Source organism: Dipteris shenzhenensis, chromosome 2 (assembly GCF_047967505.1).
Source record: "Dipteris shenzhenensis isolate YYH24624 ecotype China chromosome 2, Dip_SZ_1.0, whole genome shotgun sequence".
Taxonomy (NCBI): domain Eukaryota; kingdom Viridiplantae; phylum Streptophyta; class Polypodiopsida; order Gleicheniales; family Dipteridaceae; genus Dipteris; species Dipteris shenzhenensis.
Window position 1 is genome coordinate 24,325,608 of NC_141597.1, and position 16,936 is coordinate 24,342,543.

The following is a 16,936-nucleotide window of genomic DNA, read 5'->3' on the forward strand; positions in this document are numbered from 1 at the left end:
CCTCCTATGATTCTTTCTTTAGGCTAGTCTCTAACCTATTACCGCTAGTTTGTAATAGATGTTTATTGATAAGCTTACTAAAAAGTACATTCAATGCCATTTTCTTTACATTGAATATCCCATCTCCATCTTTTTTTCTATTGAAACCTAGCATATATGTCCAGTTACCTTAAGATGAGACCTTTTTTGCACTGAGGTAGATGCATTGGAGGCATAGGTTTCATCTAAGTGGATCATATATGTCCCAAGGTAGGCCAATATTTACATATGCATCCTATTATGTGAACAAAAAATATATATAACAATCATCAACAATGATACTCCAATGATACCTCCAATAATCCCTTATTGGTAATAAACTTTGCAAAGGTCTTGAGTAGTTTCCATATCCCTACAAAGTTCTGATTTTGTTGATGGTTCTTTTCACCTTTGAGAGTACATCCTTGGAGATGGTGTATATGCACTTACAACATGGTTTATCAATCTGTATGACACCCCTAGCATAGACCTACAATGCAAGTTCAACTTCTATTTATCCTCCATCTGTAATTGTTGTGGAGCATGCATTTGGTCAATTGAAAGTCTGATGGCAATACCTCAATAAGAAGTTCCTAAACCCAAATCCCAAGCTGGAGCAACGAGTATAGTGGCCTAACTAGTCACCTAACTTTTCTTAGAGAATATTGGAAAGTTCCTTGAGGTCTTTTTCAATGCGTTCTCTATTTTCAATGGTAAGCATTCCTCCCACCTTGACCACATAGTATAAGAGGAGCACTTATGAAAATTGAGATGGCCTTCTGATAAGTCAGAGAGGCCGGCTTGTGCTTGGATCTTGACAAGTTCTTTTTCCTAGCACTAAAGAGGAGTTCTCCTTGGCCACATTATTTTTTCCAACAAAATGATTATAGGTCTAGTCACGGTGGAAGTGATATCTAAACTACCTATCCCCCAAACTTCTAGAGAAGTGAAGACCTTTTTGGATAATATGCTGTTACTACAGAAGGTTCATTCATTTTTATGCTGACATAGCAGTAGCATTGATGTAGCTTCACAAATCATTGATAAATATTTCATATAGCACCCAAGGAGCCATGCATCTAATTAGAGCCAAATATCACAAAAGCTTCTTAACCATGAGTGGTCCTTTGTATGGTTAGAACCTCAACAAATTTCATTTGATGACTTAAAAGGATGCATGGTAGGAGAACCCTTTCTTCATCAACCCAATTTAGAAGTCATTTTCCATGTTCATGTTGATGCTAGTGAATTGCCATTAGTGCAATCCAACCTACCAACAAAGACCACAAGGATGATTTTTCCATGTCCCTTGCAAGAAGACAATTAAATGGAGTAAAATGGAACTAAAATACAACTAATTGGAGTATGGGCCCATGACTAAGTATTGACATTGCCTTTTGGTAGTAAGTTTTTTGGATCACCAATTTCTTATGTATTTCTTGAATAAACCCTCTCTCAAGGGAAGAATTAGCAGATGGATCCTTCCTTTATAAGGATTTGACTTTGGAAACTATTGCAATCTAGAAGACTTGTATGGTGTCTATGTAGCTATAGGAGTTACAATGTAGCCACAAGAGCATATCAATTTGCTCTTCCCTTCACTAATAGGATGTTGGAGATAGTAGCTAGTCATGATTTGTACCCATTTATGGATGGGGACAATGGGTACAATAAGGTCAAGGTCAAGGTCAAGGACCAAGATCGAATCAAGAAAACCTTTGTCACCCAATGGGAAACTTAGAAAAATTTAAGACTTAGTCACATAACTTTTCTTGAGCTTTTCTTGTGCTTTCATAAGACTTGTATGGTGTCTATATACTATAGGAGTTACAATGCATCCACAAGAGCATATCAATTTCCTCTTCCCTTCACTAATAGGATGTTGGAGATAGTAGCTGGTCATGCTCTTTACAAACTATGGTAATGTTGGCAATACCCTATTCCCAACGCTACACAAGGTTCGTGAAAAAAAATATATTCATCTTAGACGGAAGACGACCCTTATTAGTGGGTTGATAGTGCCATGCATTGCAATCCTGCCACCTCACAAAGTGGGAAAAGAACAAAAAAAAGAAAAAGAAAAAAGAAAGGTTGTTGGAATCAACCACCTTCTTTCCCGCTCCCCGGATTGCACTACCCAAAGAATCTTTCACTAGGTAGACACCACCATTGAACCATTGGCAAGGCTGCCTCTTCCATGCCAAGCTGTTGAGACAGCCAGTTCTTCATTTCATAGACTGTCAGTTATTCTGTAGCCTCGTGAACATCAAAATAATAGGCTTTGAAACCCAAGCAATAGGAGAACATCATCCCAGAATATGAACTTGTACTTTTGCAAAAGACGAGTTGTTGCAGCTCCAAAAAGATGTAGACCTTGAGTCTTTGACTAGCGTCTTCGCTTGCATCTATGAGTCCCATCCTTCCATACTACAAGCTAAGGAGGATAGCACAACTTAAAGATGTTTGTTTGTTGGGATGCGGTTTCTTCTAGGTGGTCTTTGATTCTCTAGAGGCTACAAGCACACTGTTCAAAGAAACCCATTGCACTTGGCTTCTAAGAGGATTTTTTAGGGACCTTTGGTCTTTGATTCTCTAGAGGCTACGAGCACACTGTTCAAAGAAACCCATTGCATGGCTTGATTTTTTATGCCCACCATCTCAAGCCAAAGATCATTCAGGGCCTTGGCTAGGTCATTGACTCCAGGTTCTTTAGCAGGAGGGGTCGGGGGAGTAGGAAGGAGGGGGGTTTGTGGGAGAGGCTAGGGAAATCTTCCAGGCGGAGGTTGAGGATATACTCCTTGTTGAGGGTAAGCATCTAAGGGAGGACCATACATTTGAGGTGGAGGCGGTGGATACATCCCTGATGGGGGGTGGGGGTATGCCCATGAGTTGGACCCCCTAGCTTGTTGTTGCAAGAATTGAGGGGGTTGCAGAGGGACAATCGTCTTCTTTGAAGCAGGGTCAGATTGAACTTTATCAAACTTTTGAGCAATCTCATGTGCTAGCACCATGGTTTTTGGATTCTCCTATTTAAGCTTTAGGAGGAATTCATCACTTGCTCTTGCTACGAGGTAGCCTAGCACATGTTGAGTCATTCCAGCTCAAAATCCGATGTTGTCCTCCAATGTGGCAATTAAATAGTCTAGGAGCACGGCCGCTCAATCCACATATCGATGCGTCGTCTCACCTTCTGACTACTTTAGGTTTGCCACCTATAGGTACACATTCTCTGGCTCCTCTTCTTTGTCGAAATACTTGATCATAGCTGCTGTCAACCTCGGCCAACTTTGGCGAACGTCTTCGGCTTGCTTCTCGTATCACACTTGAGCCAAACCCTCTAGAAATGTGGGAAGAGCCAACATCCATCTATCTTCAGTAAGAAAGTTGAGAGAAACACAACGGTGCTTGAAGGCCATAAGATACTCATTTGGATTTTCTTCAACCTGACCACAGAACATGGGAATGTCAGCCATGCTTGGAAAATGGAAAAGAGAGAGGCGAAATGAGGCTTATCTATTGGCAAACAATGGAAAGAGGTATCTTGAACTAAAAATCAGGTGAAGATACATCTACAAAGCACACATAGGCAGGGTAGGGTGTGACTGGTGTATTGTGAAATATTATATGGAAAGAATCTTTAGCATAGAATAGCTCATAGACAATCTTAAAAGGACCAACCCTCATGATATTGCATCCATCTTTACAACCGAGGGTTAGAGATGCAGTGCTACATGAGGTTTTTCATCAAGGCAAACAAGAATTCCATGACAAATGTCAACAGTTGAAGAGCTTGCACATCACCTTCAGCTTCTTCTAGTTCTTGTAGTCGCCAAGCTATTTCTTCAAGGGGTGTGTGGTTTGGCATCCTTCTTTTGAGCAATGTTCTTAAGGACCTTTCTGATGATCTTCCAAAGTCGGTAAACTCGTATCAAATATGCCCAACACTAGTTTCATGATTACCATAACCTTTGCATTCCTTCGCACACTATAGGAGTAGGGAAATGGCTTAATCTTCCAACATGGTGGCTATACAAGCGAGGAGTGTGTCCCCATCAAGCAATAGTCCCTCCTTTTTATAACCAAAGGAAGGGAATCCCCTCATAAATTCCTCCTCCCACATGCATGGTGTGGGCTTATCCTTAGTCTAAGAGGCCTCATGGCTCCATCTCAATATTATATTCCCTAGGAGGACAAGTGGATGTTGGCACATAGATGCTTTACCACCTCATCCTACTTTTCCTTTATACAAATATTGTCCCTTGGACTATTCCACATGGGTCTAGCCCACATAGATGAGAAGGTCTAAGATGCCCTGCCACCTCTACCAATTAAATACAATATTTCCCCTTGGTCTCGGTCATATATCACTTAATGTTTCATGGGACCTCCTAGGTGGAGGGGTGGCACATGGAGATTCTATCCATCTCACCATACTATATTATTTGTTCCATGGACTATGTACAACACACCTATGGGTCCTCTTTCTTGGAAGGGTGGCACATGGACATGCCCTTCCACCTCAACCTTGGGCCCTTTCCACTCCATATTATATTCTACTAATGCCACACACAAATATTCACTTCTACTTATTACATTTACAATGGAATTTTTTTGGCAGTAACAGATTCCCCCTCGAGCATGGATTGCATAGAATGCCCATGCCTGGGTCACAACCGAACAAAGAAAGGATTGAGATGCCTTTTGTTGGACACTTTCCTTCTGTGTGGCTCTTGCAGCTCATGAACCTCCACTGATCCATTGTTGCATTCCTTGATGACCTGGTATGGTCCATACCACTTTAGAAGAAACTTTTTGTCCATTTGGTCATGCAATCTACTATCAAAGTAGAACATCATGTTGCCTTCTGCAAAATGATGCTCCCACCCCTTGCGGATCTTGGCATCTAAGTGGGCTTTTTGTCGATTCTTCTGGATCTCCGCATGATGCAAAGCATGCTGCCGGGTCTCATCCAATTTTTCAAGTTGAACCAACCTGGCTTCAACTTATTCATCTTCTACATCTTTTGTTCCCATGCCAACCTCAATGCAGGTACTTCTATCTCTAGTGGCAGAACTGCTTTGGTACCATATCTTAATTGAAATGGGGTGTGTCCAGTGGATGTCTTATGAGTAATATTGTATGCCCAAACTACCTCATCAACTTTCTTATCCCATTGGCCCCGATGTTTGTCCACCATTTTTCCTATGGACGTGCACAAGAGGCCATTGACCCGCTCCATTTGACCCATGGATTGTGGAAAATAAATTCTAGAAGTGTGATGATCGATACCCATACGTTCCGTGAGCGACTTCACAGCTTCATTCAAGAATGGACTCCCATGATCGGATACAATCTCCATAGGTGTCCCAAAACAGTTATATATGCACTCAAAGATGAAATTTGAGACTACCTTGCCATTTTCTACTGAGAGAGCTACAACTTCGGCCCACTTGGTGACATATTGTGTAGCCACCAAAAGGTACTTTTTCTTATGGGCTGTCATCGGCAGAGGGCCCACAAAATCAATACCCCATTTTTGAAAGGGATGAATGGACATTACAGGATGATGTTGCCAAGGCCGTAAATCCTTCTTACCAAAGAATTGGCAGGGCTCGCAGGTCTTGCAATACATAGCTATCTTCAAACATAGTTGGCCCAGTAATACCCTGCATGTACAATCTTCTTGGTGTGTAATCTGTTGCATAGTGTCCACCACAAAAACCATCATGGTATTGCTGCAATACTTTGGGTACTTCTTCTACATCAATAGCTCTTCTTAATACACCATCCATGCCTTGGCGATACAACACCCCATCAAAGAATGTATAGCGCCTACTATTTCTGCGGATCTTCTTTCGCTCATAACTAGTGCAGTCAGGCAAAAAAGAAAAGGTAGCAAGAAACTTGTAGATACCTCCATACCATGGATCATCTTCTTCCATGGTTGCTACACGGTTCACTTCAAGACTTTCTTCCAAGTCGATTAAGGTTTTTTTTAGATTAGAACAATCCCCTTTTACAACTTTGAAGGTAAAATCATACTCTTGAAGGATTGCTAACCACTTAGCCAACTGGCCAAGGGGATTAGGCAATTGCAAATCCTGCTTTGCAAGACCATTGCTTGAAATAGTGGCAAAAGCTCTATAAGCCACATAATGCTTAAACTTTTCAATGCAAAACACCAAGGATAGAGCATGCTTGTTGGCATCAGAATATCGCTACTCTATTTCAAGCATTTGCCATGAAGTGAACCGAATGGGATACGTGAATCGGTCTCCCCCTTGCTGGAGAAGAATCCTTGCCAAAGTGTGCTCTCCAAACCCTGGGTTGATATAAAAGATCTTGGAACAATTGGGGTTGCAGAGAATAGGCTGAGATTCAAGAGCCTCCTTGATTTCCCCAAACCTTTGGTCACATTCTTCACTCCATGAAAAATTAAAACCATCCTTTAGCAACATAGTCATGGGTCTAGTCAAAGCAACATACTGATCAATGAAGCGCCGGTAATATCCTGCCAAGTTCACAAAGGAAGGAACCTGACGCCTTGTGGTGGTGGGTGGAGAGAGCTTAAGAATTGCATCAACCTTATCTGGATCAGGCCTAACACCATTTCCTAAGACTATGTGCCCAAGCAATCTTCCTTGAGTGGCCCCAATAGTGCATTTCTCAAGGTTGAGGATGCCATTTGCTTCATTAATCATTTGGAAAGCCATGTGAACCTTCATGATGGGCTCACTTCATGTAGAAAATATGCAAAAGTCATCTAAAAACACTTCTAAGTAAATCCCCAATAAGGGGTAAAGACCATCTGCATGAACCGTTGAAATGTAGCTAAAGCATTGGTAAGACCAAACGGCATCACTTTGAAAGAAAAAGTGCCCCAAGGCATGGCAATTGTAGTCTTGTACGCATCTTCTTCTACAATTCTGATTTGATAAAACCCTGGGTAGCCATCACAAAAAGTGTACATCTCATGGCCGCTCACCTTTTCCAGAATGATGTCCTGAAATGGGAAAGGATGATGATCTCTTTTCATGGCCACGTTGAGCTTCTTGTAGTAGTCAATGCAAACCCTCCACTTGTTCTTCTTGGGAGTGACAACCACTGGTGAAACCCATTTGGTGTTGGTGACTAGAACAATGAATCTAGCTTCTACCAGGTTCTGCACCTCCATGCGTAGCACATTAGTTTGAATTGCACTTAACCTTTGGAACTTTTGTGCCATAGGATTAGCATCCGGCTTCAGTTCTATCTTATGTTCTATAATAGTCACATGGTGCAAATGATGGTAACTCATGGCAAAGAGGTAAAGAAAATCTTTAAACATTTCTAAGAATTCATCCTTTTCACTGGGACTAAGATCAGAAGAAAGCATAGACTCTAGCTATTGGGGTGTGGCGGTTACCTTCTCTATTGGCAGTGGAGTAGGAGACACTTCCATCATATAGATTTCTTCTTCGAAGCCCTCTCCCCCCCTATCTGAATCTTCAAGAGACTCAAATACTGTGGATGAGGCAATGTCAATTCCTAGCTAATCTTCTTCTTTTGGTTCCACCGCACCAGGCTGAACTGGGATCTTCTCCTTTGAAGTGCCAAAAGAAATGTGTCCAGTTTTCTAGTAGCTGACTACATCACTCTTCTTGAGCCATGGTCGCTGAGCCATGGCTGCGCAAGTATGGCTGGATAACTTCTTCCAGTATCTTCTATGTTGACCACATAGAAATTGGTGGTGGTCATCCCATTGACTGTGATGGGAAAATCATCAATGACCCCCATGGTAGTGAGTCGTCTTCCATCTGCTACCTTGATCTAAGTAGAGGAGTGCCTAGTGCATTTTAGATTTAACTTTTTCATGATGCGGGGCACCATGATGTTACATGCGACACCACCATCAATGCACATATTATTGATGTAGCAATTATCTATGATGACATCCACAGTGTGTGGGTGTCGATCGATGTCTTTTGAAATAAAAGGAATCTCCCGCACTTTTTCCTTCCTCTTGGACCTCCTTGTAGAAATCTCGTTCTGCAATTCACGCCTCACCTTAGAGCTTAATGCTATGAGTTGTGAGAGTGTAATATTCAAAGACCGGTTGGCAATGTCTTGAACCACCGAGTAGTCTTCTTGCCCTGATCCAATGGGGAAATTATATGGAGACCACTTACTTCTACGGGATCTGGGAACTTTGGTCTTCTCTGTAGGGAGGCTTGCCATCTCAACATCTGGAGTCTCTGAAAAGGATACCTTCTTCTTTGGTCGATCGGGTCCTCGGTCGAAAGAAGGTCCTTCAACTTCTCTACTTCTCTTTCCTCTCTCTTTCCAAGATCAAGGACTTCCACATCGGACTCTCCTGCATCAGATTATTCTATGCATGGACCATTCTAACATTCAATGTGGTAGTGACCCTTTTGATGACAATCAAAGCACACAATGTTGGCACATTCCCTTGGAATGCAGTTGGCTTGCTTCCTAATTCCCACCATCTCAATTTGTAAGTCATTAAGTGCCTTAGCAAGATCATTGACCCCAAGTTCTTCTGTTGGTGGGGCAGAAGGTGTAGGAAGGAGGGGAGCTTGTGGACGAGATTGGGGAAACCCCCCAGATGGAGGGTGAGGATATGCCCCTGGCGAGGGAGGTGCATACATCCCAAGAGGAGGCTGTGGATACATTCCTGGTGGAATAGGCTAAGGAAATGTCCCTAGCGGATGCTGTGAGGCTCTAGAAAATTGGGGTGGAGCAAAGTCTTTCCTGGAAGTAGGGTCCGACTGAACTTTGTCGAACTTGTGAGTGATTTCTTGTGCCCACTCCATCATATCTGGATCCTTCCACTTAATCTTGAGATGAAAACCGTCTTCAGCCCCGGCAATCAAGTAACACAGATGTCACATGTTGAGTCATCCGAGTTTGGAATCCAGCATTGCCTTCTTGCATGGCAATCAAGTGATCAAGAAGTATGGCCGCTCGGTCCACATACCGACACGCCATCTCTCCTTCTAACTACTTCGAATTCGCCACATGCAAGTGCACATTTTCTTGCTCTTCATCCTTGCCGAAATATTTGATCATTGTTGCAGTCAGCCTTGGCCAACTCTGACAGGCCACCCCTATCTGCTTCTCATACCATACCTGAGCCAATCCTTCCAAGAATGTGGGTAATACCAACAACCAGTGATCTTCAGTTAGGAAATTAAGGGACACTCATCGGCGTTTTAATGCAACTAGGTATTCTTTTGGGTTCTTGCCCATCTGACCACAGAATACTGGGATGTCTGCCATTGAGGGAAATAGAAAGAGAAGGAAATTGTGGGGAGGTAGAGAGGGAAGAAAAACTATTGGCTAACTACTAACAATTGAGAGTGGTATTTTGAAATAAAATTTAGGGGATGAGACGTCTAGGAAATATATGTGATCCAAAAATGGAGAGTCGGGAAATGAGCAGAACGTGGTGCGAGAAGAATCAACAGCAAATAAAAGCTCATAAATAGCCTTCATAGTCGGGCCATTATTATGGGAGATGGGGACTTGACGCCGCATCAAGTTGTTCATGAGAGCAAAAAGGAGGGCCATTATTAGGGCAAGAAGATGCAACACATCATCTTTAGTTTCCTCTAACTCTTGTAATCTCCAGGAGATTTCTTTTAGCGGCATGCGGTCTGGCATTGCAACTTCTTCTTTTGGGCAAGTCGATGGAGTACTTTATGAATGATGGCCTTAAGTCGAAGGACCCGAATGATGTATTTGGGACACTTTGTTTGGTGGTGGCCACATTCCCCACAATAATAACAATATATGACTCGCATGCGGGCGGTTTTCCTCCATGGTCTAGGTCCAAATTGGTGATTTCTTTCCTATTTCTGATGTGGGTAGCAAATTAATATATGCTATAGCAGAAAATGTTCACCTTTGCCACTATGGACAATTGTATGCTACTTATTACGGGCATTGGCTTAGACAAGAACAAGCTGAGGGTGTGATTCTAGAGAGGCTAGGGGAGTTACCGAGCTTCCAAGAATCATTTTTGGAGAAACAGCATAAGGCTTTGACGATGGGAGAGGTACCATGCGGTTTCGTTGTGTAAAATCTTTTAAAAAGACCCCACCCCTACCACCACCATGCCTGAAGCTCTCGCTTTCATCCACTTGTTTGTCTTGATTTCATCTCTGGGTTAGTTTATTTTATTTAGGCTTTGGTGTCAGTCACTCAGGCCAAGTGATGGCTCGCCTCAGTCAGATGGAATCACCTCACCCTTGCTACTTGTAGGATGTCCAAGAAAGAGAGAGAGAGAGAGAGAGAGAGAGAGAGAGAGAGAGAGAGAGAGTGAGAGAGAGAAAGACAGAGATAGAGAGACAGAGAGATAGAGAGATAGAGAGAGAGAGATGAAAAAAGATAGAGGGAGAGTGAGTGAGAGAGAGAGAGAGAGAGAGAGAGAGAGATGCATGTTTGTGTATTATTCAAGCCAAGAGATGACCCACTTCGGATGGTTAGAATCGCCTTGCCTCGACTTATGTTTGTAATAGCATAGTGAATATTGAATCCAGGTAATGGCTCACATCTGCCAATCAGTTCCCCCCACTTTGATCTTCTTTTATGTCATATCTATCTAGGTATTTTTTTATATGCATAGGTGTTAGTAGAGCCAGGTTTTATCCAAAAGATGGCCCGCTTTTTCCGATCGGTTCATCTCAATAACAACCCTTCCCAACCAGATGTGTGATTGGCAAAGCTAATCTAGATCATCTTGATTATGTGATGTTATATGTTTCCTATTCTAGTCTCCACCAGCTGATAGGTTGACACTCGATAGTGACTCTACAAAATTTTCTCTATAATAGTGGATTATTTAGTGAGCTGCTATAGTAGTGGATTATACAGTGAGCTGCAAATTACTTGACATAATATTCCATTGCCTATAAGGAGAAAATATTTAGTAGTTTATTATTCCAAGGATTTGAACTTTTGTGAAAGTTATTTTGGAACATGACAATTACTTGTGTTGCATGTCACTTGTGAGTGCTTTAATTTATGTTAGCATTGCAAATTTGCATGTGTAATTCATGTGTTGTTTATTTTGAAGTACTATGAGTGATTACCTCAAGGGGTCCACCTCACTTGCATTCAAATGGAGGGGTATTTTATTTCAACTTTTAGAAAAAGTTTAACAGGATTACAATAACAAGAGGGGTTTTTTAATTTAAAAAAAATATGTTAGCTCATAAGTAAAGAGGGGTGATTTTATTGGGGTATCAATTTTAGTTGAAGGGTTTTTTTGATACCCCTTGAACGCATGTGATATGTAGAGTTTCTTAGTAGTGCACCCTCTGAGGTGCTTACATAATGATTGTTGCATGCACTAGATCACTACACCCATCTGTGATGGCAACACAAGAGCAGTTTAAGATTGAGGTTCTAATCCTTGTGCATAAGTTAACGATCGAACACTTGATAGTATTTAGTGATGAAGAAATTCGGGCCAATGCATCCTCAAAATATTTATGCAATTAAATGCTAACCCTATTATTTGACCTTCTATACATGAGATGGTTGGCCGAATGTCATGGTCGGATGTTAAATTGATAGTTAATCAATATTTCCCTCAAGTATTGGGAGATCCTATAGGTCAATGGGAAATATATGCAAAGATGAACAATGTTGCCTTGCCTGTCAATTGAGAGGAGAAGCTTGCACGCTAGATGTCTGAATGGAAGGCATCATAGATTTCTACTCAGAGAAAAAACATGAAGGAGAAAGGGGCTTCTAGAAGCGCAACAGCCAATGCCCTAGTCCATATGACCAAGATGGCTAGTGGGCCAGAAGCAAATGTCAATCCAGACCAAGCTGAAGGGAGAGGATAGATAGAACTATGTACATCATTTGTAGACATGTGCTCTCACACATTGGATTTTCCATTGCAATTGCTAACCTTGCATGAACCGGTCGGTTGGCAAGGGAGGAGAAGGAAAGGTATTCTGAATATAGGTTGTGGGTGTCCCAAGTCTTAGACCAACTTTGTGTTATGCTGGTGGCAAGAGGAGTCATAGAGGTGATGCCCACACTCCTTGAGCACTAAAAAATGAGCTAGCGGTGATAGTGGTCCATTGATCTATCTGTTGGGTATTCGGGTACTCACAAACCCAAGAGCTTTGGGTCCTCACTCCGTTTTTCAATGGAGAAAGTGAGCACGATATGCTGATGTGTCTCCCACATCATTGTGAAACATATGTGAGATGGGTTAAGACCATACATCTGAGAGAAGAACCTTGCTTTGATTGGAACTCTCCACTCACCAGGTTGCAAGCAAAGTTTTTTATCTACCATGCTTTGGCCATTGTTTTTCGCTATTGCCAGTGGTTTGAGAGAAATACACAAACAAGGATACGTGCACAACGATCTACACTCAACCAACTACATGTTGGACTTCATAGGGGATGACGAGTCTATTTGAGTAGGGATTATTAATTGGCGAAGAAGCCTCCACTCGTCCAAAATTAGGTATTTGCAAGACCTATCTTATGCTCCTCCAAAGGCATTTCCATGGTTAGCGCTAGAATTGTATGCTAGCACAAAACACGTACAAATCCTAGGGGTGCATGGGCACTAGAGTCATTTAGAGAAATTTCCAACTTTCTCATAGTTGCTATAGGAGCTCTGGATGGCAACTCAGTGAAAGAATACATTGCAATCAAACTCTTGGTTGATTGTGGGAACTCGCTATGTAGGATTTATCCAAAGGAGCAAGCTATATGCAAGCAATTTCAACAAAAACGTATAGTTCAATGTAAACAAGGATGTGGCAATGGACCCATCGAGAGAATGAAGACATGTTGTAACATAGGCTACATATTTTTTGAGCTTGACCCATATGACCATAATTTTGATTTCCAAATGTGTAGTGTCCTCGGATTGTACATATGGAATTAAACTTCTTGATATAGGAAAATCTCTAAATAATATGTCCTATCCATATCCTTTTATAAAAATTTATAGCTTCCATATGGGACTTCAAGTTCCCTCATGGGATTTCAAGTTTGCTCATGGGTTTTTCTCCTTTTTGTGTCATCTCTTGCATGGTACTTAGAACTCCCTTATGAAAATAAACCAATAGCCCTTACTGGTTTAAATCAATATCCCATGTGACTACTAGAAGTCTTAAACATGACATTTGAATCAATATCTTGCATGAATATTTGAAGTCTTGAACATGAAATTTGAAGTCCCCATATATGATGTCTTAAACATGACATTTAAATGAATATCCCATGTGAATATTTGAAGCCTTAAACATGACATTTGAATAAATATCCCACTTAAATATTTGAACCCTTAAACATGACATTTAAATCGATTACCTGTGTGAATATTTGAAGCCTTTAACCAATAGCCCGTGTCAATATTTGAAGTCTTTAACCAATAAACCTTGATGGATTAAATTGCTATCTTGCATGAGTATTTGAAATCTTGTTGAACATGACATTTGAAGTCCCACATATGAGTTTGGTACTCCCATACAGGAGTGGATCACTATCCCACATAGAATATTTGAAGTATCAAACATTGATTTAAAGTCCCACATAGAAGTTTAGAAGTCCACTTTGGGAGTGAATCGATATCCCACATGAAATATTTGAATTTCCAAATGGGACATTTAAAGTTATTTGGAATCTTGTAGAGCATGACATTTGAAGTCCTATATATGCATTTGGTACTCCCGTATAAGAGTGGATTAGTATCCCAAATAGAATCTTTAAATTCCTCAACATCATATTTAAATTAAATTCCACTTTGGGAGAGAAAAATATGAATTTCCAAATAGGATATTTAAATTCCCGTATACGCCTTTAGAGGTTCCTTGGAGTTTTAGGGTCCCTTATGATATTTGAAGTCCCTCATAGGAGTTTTGGAGTTTTGTATGAGATGTGATCCATGTCCTACAAGGGATTGAAAGTCGCATCTAGGAGTTTGGGATCCATCATGGGATTTGAAGTACCACTGTTATGGATAAATTTGACCAAGGTAAAAGGAATAAATATATGTGTGTGCTTGTATGTGTGGCAGTAGTATAATAAAATATGGTGTGCATAGGGCCCAGGGTTGAGGTGGCAGGGCATGACCATGTGCCACCCTTCCACATAAGAGGATCCATAAGGTGTGTTGTACATAATCCATGGTAGTTATATTATAAAATGTTAAGGTGGCATGGTTCCTCCATGTGCCACCCCTCCACTTAGGCGGTCCCATGCCTGCATTTAGTGACACATGGACCAAGGACCATGGGAGAAGTAATATAAAATAGGTGGAGATGGATATTATATTGGATTTTTCCCTCCATGTAGGATAGGCCCATGTGGGGGGGGTGTAGATAGTCAAAGTATGCAAGTTAAATAATGGGGAAAGTAGGATGAGGTGGCAAGACTCCTTGTGCCAACCCTCCACTTATCCTCCTAGATATTTGAACGTATTATAAAATTGGAAAGAGACCAAGGGAGTATCTCAAACTTGGGATATGGGGTTTGATTTATGTGGAAAAATGAGGCAAAGGGTTGTCGCACACAATTGAGAGTGCGTACCCACCTAGCCCACATGGGAGACTTTTCCACACACACCATGCATGTGGGAGGATGCATTTATTGGGAGAGACCCTCTCTCTTGGCTATAAAAGGAGGGGGCTATTCCTTGATGTAACACGCTCATTCTTATAAAGCCACCTAGCTAGTACTTTGATTTCCCCCCCCCCCCCATCCTTCCTTTCAAATAAAGCCTGACTCTCTTCCCTTGATGTCTCCATCTCTACATTCCACCTCCCATCATGTATATGCTCCTCTTACCCCTCTCCCTTCCCCCTTGTGGCATAGTCCCTCTCTTCATTCCCACCCCTCTTAATCCTTTTTCCCCACCTATGTTAATGCTTCTTCCCTTACGTTCCCCTTTCCTCTATGGCCCTCGAGTGTCGCCATGCCTCGCGTCTAACATCATGCCTCAAATTCTTTTCTAGTTAATAGAATTGGTGTGCCTACTGCGATTGAAATCTCCACGGCTAGTGGTGTAAATTTCATTACTCCTACGGCTGGGTGTAGTTCTGCAGCACCTTTCGTGCGCAGTTCTCTGCTTCTGCGCCTCCAATCTATGTGTCTTCAGCTCGCAATTCTCCGTCTCTGCAACTGCAGAACTTCTCAATTTTTGTGGCTTCCGCGTGCGGTTCCTACGCCTTTAGCCTACGGTTCCTGCACATCTTTTGGGTTCTTGCGTGTCTTTTGTGCGGTGCCACGCGTCTTCTGGTCGACCGTGCTTGCAAAACCACTTATGCGCATCTTCTGTGTCGTGCGCCTCCAATCTATGTGTCTTCGGCTCGCAATTCTCTGTCTCTGCAGCTACAGAACTTCTCAATTTTCGTGGCTTCCGCCTGCGGTTCCTGCGCATCTTTTGGGTTCCTCCGTGTCTTTTGTGCGGTGCCATGCATCTTCTGGTCGACCGTGCTTGCAAAACCACTTCTGCGCATCTTCTGTGTCGTGCCACACAAAACTGCACGTGCGCATCTAGAACAGACCTCGCGCCCCCCCCCTCTATCTTCTAGTTCTTTCCCTTCTCTTTTTCTTCTCCTCTCCTCTCCTCTCTTTTTATTAAGGAGTGGGAATTGAACCCAAGACCTCCCCATTCACAAAGGGAAGACTTACCAATGGACCAACAAATAGAAAGATGAAAGTGTAATGATATTGCTTATATGGTGAAATCTCATGAACTATAACTCTCTAACCATAGGGAGTTTCCTCTTGTTGTAAGAAGCAAAAGTACTTCATTGCATGTGCTCTATTCATATCTCATACTAGATCGCAGATTATGAACTATTTCAAGTTCACTCCTTGAATGCATGCCACATGAGCAGGGTGGATATTTATGACACTTCTCGACGAGTTCAAGGATTTGGTGCTTGGTACTTCGCTCATTACGGATACCAATTGGTGAGATCTCTTTCTTGATCTTCATGTCAATCTTCAACAACTGATTGTACAATGCATTGTTCAAGGAGACGACGGATGGGATGATACACTATGCATGATTCAAGGTGAAGAACTAGTGATACACTTGGAGGACTTTGATTTCAATTCTACTCATTGTGTGGTGATCAAGCTACTTGCTACATCGGAGGTAATTAAAAGGGTGACATTCTTCGAAGGGTGGGATGCTCCCCAAGCTTGGGGGGAGATTTCGTGCATCCACTTATTAATTCCTGTGGATAAGCTCGTCTTGAATGATTTCTTCTCGATCTCACTACAAAGGTTTCTAGGGCTCGGCTATGGTTGGTAATGTTTCGACCAAGGAATCCCTTTGTACCTAATCAACCCTTTGTGCCTCATTTTGAGCTTCAAATTGTAATTCTTTTTAGTCTAAAGATAAACTATCAACAAAGCATTGCAAGTTTATTTGGTGCTGAACGTCTTGATCAAGTATTGAATTCTCGCCATCCTCTCCTTCTACCTATCTTGGACTACCGAGAAACTTAGGATGTCCAGATTTTAGTCTTGGTGTGATGACATCTTGGCTCCTCCAATTTGATGGCGCATACAAACCTTCGACCAAGGCTCCTGGTGTGGGTGTGAAGCTCACTTCACCAGGGGGTGAGGTGTATTGTTATAACAAGTCTGCACCAGCAAGTACTCGCAACCAAGCTGAGTACTTGGCACTCATTTTTGGGCTACAAAAGACGCAAGAACATTGCATGAAGCAACTTGAGGTGCAAGGACATTCTCAACTCATGTGTGAACAAGTTAGTAGAAGGTGGAAGGTGCAGAGCAAAGGCTTGGTTCCACAACATCAACAAGCATTGGAACTTTGCCAACAATTTGAAGAGGTATATATTCAGCATATCCCTCGAGCTCAAAATTTACTTGCTGATTTCTTGGCACGAGAAGCTTGTACTTCA